We start from the raw sequence: 4,439 nt of genomic DNA, 5'->3' as shown, positions 1-4,439 counted from the left end.
TACCTAATTTAATACATTTTTGATATATAAGTACCTAATTATATTTTATAAAATATAAACAGAATTATTGCTGGTTGTCTTAGCCTGAGTGCCCACAAAAGAGAATGCAATACAACAGTTTCCACATGAGTAGTTCATTTGGGTAAATGGTTCTAGTGAGTCAGAGTAAGGAAAATGAGGGGTGAAACAGAAAAGTGGAAAGATCAAAGATGTGTTATGAAGTTTCACACCACTATAGGCAAGCGTAGTTGATCCTGTGGGTTCTGTGTGACCTGTGGGTCCAAAGTTGGTATGCATTTTTGTGAGAACAAATAACTACCACTATCTATTCTAAGATAGAATGAGTGTAGTGCATTCAAAGTGGAATGAGGTAGCTGAATGATATCCTTGAAGGAAGGTTTCAGAATTGAGGGCCCAGAATCAGCTGTTGCTCTTAGGGAGTTATACATTCAGCAGTAGCAGTAGCTTAATCACTCTTAGTGAGGGAGATCCAAAGCTATTGAACTCCATCCTTGTCACCATGACAATTCATCATTCCTTGTGCCAGAACTAAGATGACTGAGGACAGAAGCTGTTTCATATCCACAGCATGAGGCATCAGATCCACGTGGTTAAGTGCCTTTTTTACAGTCAATTCCTTGGATAGTTATTATTATGAGGCACAGAGATGCATATGCTTTGTTTCCATTCCCATAGTCCCTCTACATGCCTCTTATCCAAACTTTCTTGTCCTCAATTTCCAATTTTTCTTCCAAGATCTTGACATACCAAATCATTCTTCACAGTCCAGGACATCACCTCAAGCTACTATTCAGTCCAGGACATCACCTCAAGCTACTATTCCGTCCATGTAAAGTGAAGGATCAGGTGGAATACTCACAGCTCTGCCAACTGGTAGGTTTCTCCTTTGAACATTATCCTTTAGGGCTTTTCCAACTGAAGCTGAAGTATGGTGGCAGTTCATTTACAGCTATCATCAATATTTAATGTGCTGACACATTTTGCACTATCATCAATATTTAGTGTGCTGACACATTGTACACTATCTTCCATTAGCTGATCGTACATCACCCCATACCCCAGGAGGGACATCATTGCAACAATGGCCAATGTCATAGGGGTTTGTGAAATCTGCTGATTTATTTGTCCCTTCTCAGGCTGCATCTTGAATGTAGCATTTCCACCATAGGGTGGACTGCTCTTAAACCTGCCAGACCTTGGGGCACCTAGGTGGCTCAGTCAGTTAAGCCTCTGACTTTTGTTGGCTCAGTTTTGTGAGTTTGTGCCCCATTTTGGGCTCTGCAGTGACTCTGCAGAGCCTGCTTGGGATTCTTTCTCTCCCTCTCCCTCTCTCTCTCTCTGCCTGTCCCCAGCTTGCACTTTCTGTCTCTCTCAAAATAAATAAACTTAAAAAAATTATTTAAACCTGTCATAACTTATCACTTGGTGCATCTTATAATGTACAGCTTATGGTGGAGTGCTCCTATATATAGTCATTTGTTCTCTTGGCTAGGCACTCTATAGCTACTAAGCCTCTAATAGCATATAAGAAGCTGTTCTTTTTTAAAGACTTTTCAGAAATACTTATTTTTTTAATGTTTATTTATTTTGAGAGAGAGAGAGATGGAGCATGAGCTGGGGAGGGGCAGAGAGAGAGGGAGACACAGAATTTGAAGCAGGCTCCAGGCTCTGAGCTGTTACTGCAGAGTCCGACAGGGGGCTTGAAATCACGAATTGTGAGATCAGACCTGAGCTGAAGTCAGACACTTAACTGACTGAGCCACCCAGCCACCCCAAGAAGCTGTTTTTATTTTTTATTTTTTAATTTTTTAATGTTTATTTATTTCTGAGAGAGAGAGAGAGACTGAGTGCGAGCAGGGGAGGGCCAGAGAGGGAGACACAGAATCTGAAGCAGACTCCAGGCTCCGAGCTGTCAGCACAGAGCCTGACCCAGGGCTTGAACTCATGGACCATGAGATCATGACCTGAGCCAAAGTCAGATGCTTAACCAACTGAGCCAACCAGGCGCCCCAAGAAGCTGTTTTTTAAATAACAAGTAGTTTACAGGCACAGAATATATGGATTTTGTTCAGAATCCCAGGATTCTGTGTTGTGCCTCCCATATTATGGCTTAGAATGACTAGTGCATCCTTATCTACCATAGATACCACCATAAGCACTATCAGATATGCTGAATCATACGGTCAGAGTAGCAGGACAACTTGCACTGCAGATCTGAAAAATTGGTGGGGGACCATGATATTCCACCAGACCTGCTAACATCAGACTTTGCCTTGCCAAGTCTCATGTTTTCCTTTTTGTATTAAAGACAAAATGGACACCTGTCCATACATTTAGCCCTGGAATACAATATATAAAGCATCGCCACAGATTTTTGTCAGTCCAAAAAGCCTCGCTCCACTCTGACCTTGTTTCCCATTATGGTAATGATGTCCTGAAGTTTTGTGCTTGGCACCTGGGCCTGGAATCCTATCATCTTTATTGCAGCATAGTTTACTTCCAGTCATGGTTTGCAGAGGAGAGCCAATATTGAGCTTCTAAAAAAATGTGTTTCCCCTCATCCACAGAGTCATTATAGTAGAGTCTTCTCTGCCCACCCCCCCACAGGAAAATAGTTTAGAGATAGGTCCTCTTGTCTCACACTAGAAATCATTTCTAATACTTTCACTCCCTTTGACCTTTTCACCAATTCTTCAGCATTCTGGCAAGGAAGTTCCAGTATTGCTATCTCATTTACTATAGGTTGTTGTCCAAGCTTAAAGATGTCACCTGAGCAGCATATTAAGGCAGCTCTAGGTCACTGAATTCTGAGTCATAGTTTTGCATTCCCATGTTAGTAAGTACTCTTGTATATTCGCTTTTTTTCTGCTTCCTTCTCTTGATAATTCATTATCCTCAAAGTCAATTCCAACATATATTATCCCGGTTCGTGCTAGTACATATCAGCCAGTCTCTGTAGTTCCTTCTGGATTTTCCACCTAAACAAAGACTACATTTTGCTCTTTGTGCTGTGATACCTCACCCTTAAGAGTTAGAAGTAATGAAATATATCAATGCTGGGTGTTGAGGAAGACAAGCAATTTCTTTTGAGGTAGCTGCCTTAGATGAGGTTATTGCCTTGTCTTTAGGAACAGAGAGTCTGCTCTCCAATTATAAGGGTTAAGGGGCTGCTTTTGCCAGGCTGAGGATTCAGGGGATTGTAGATATTCAAGATTCTCATATTCATTACCATTCCAACTCCTAGAGTTCTACTCTTTATTAGAATACATACATTGATATAGAGACATGTAATGTGAATGCAGTTTCCATGAAACTCTTCTAGCCTTACAATTAGTACCTGTGCCTTATATTCAGTAGTCTTCTTTATGACTGAAGGAGATGAAGGTCTTCTTAACCTAATGGGTTAGTGTAGATGACAGGTTGGGCATTCTTACTAGACACACAAACTTGGGTTAGAGATTCAGATTAGGGCAGTCTTAGAGGCTGCTCCAACAACCACTTTAGACTGAAAGGTATCTCAGAATCCACGCTGAGTTGGAAGCCAAATTCATTCACTCCCATACTTCAAATGCCAACCCATTTAAAGAGAATAGATGCATGTCTGAAGCACATTTCCCTCACTGCAATAAATGCTACAACATGACATCCCAGGAGGAGTCAGTTACCCTCCTTTTACTCCAAACCATATACTCAGGACTCAAATATGGGGAAGCCTGGGGCTCTTGTTTTGAAATATAAGCACTCCACAAGGTTAATAAATACTTCTCACTATTATGATGTAGTGCATCCTAATCATTTTAGAAATTAGATTATCATCTGGTTCACCTTAGATCTAACCCTGTCGTTTGGGGTACCTTAAATCCTCAGAGTTGAGCTTTAAACCACACATTGTTTGCTCTCCTGACTCACAACCATATGAATGAATGAATGAGGTAGGAAAGAAAATATTGGAACCAAGTGATAGAGTTGGCTCCATTGAGAAAACTGAAGGTTGGTAATAGATTGGAATCAAAGGGACACAGTTTTATAGAGTAAATACAGTGTTTTCTCAGGGTACAAGGTCACATATAGTGTGGTGATGTCTGTTGTCAAATACATCTCAGAACCATGAAGAAGCTATATGGATTGATTTGGCTGTATGCCCAGAGTCTTGGTCTTTGTCAGGCAGGGTCCAAAGAAGGTTCTGTGGAATCTGAAGCTTATACAATTTAGATGGCTTTCTTTTAAAATAATACAAAATCAATCATGAAAGTGAATATTTATTTAGAATGATAATGTATAACAAGTGTTAAACTTATGACGACTACAATAGGCAAAAATTCCAAATTATAATATGTGTGTGTGTGTATAATTTTTTTTACAGAAACAGTACTTTGGAGGCTGCACAATCTGAAGTATGATAAAGTGACAATCCAAAG

The sequence above is a fragment of the Panthera pardus genome, unplaced genomic scaffold (assembly GCF_024362965.1).
Source record: "Panthera pardus isolate Hobbes unplaced genomic scaffold, ASM2436296v1 HiC_scaffold_27, whole genome shotgun sequence".
NCBI classification, from domain to species: Eukaryota; Metazoa; Chordata; class Mammalia; order Carnivora; family Felidae; genus Panthera; species Panthera pardus.
The sequence above is the reverse complement of the archived record's forward strand: the minus strand, read 5'-3'. Positions refer to the sequence as shown.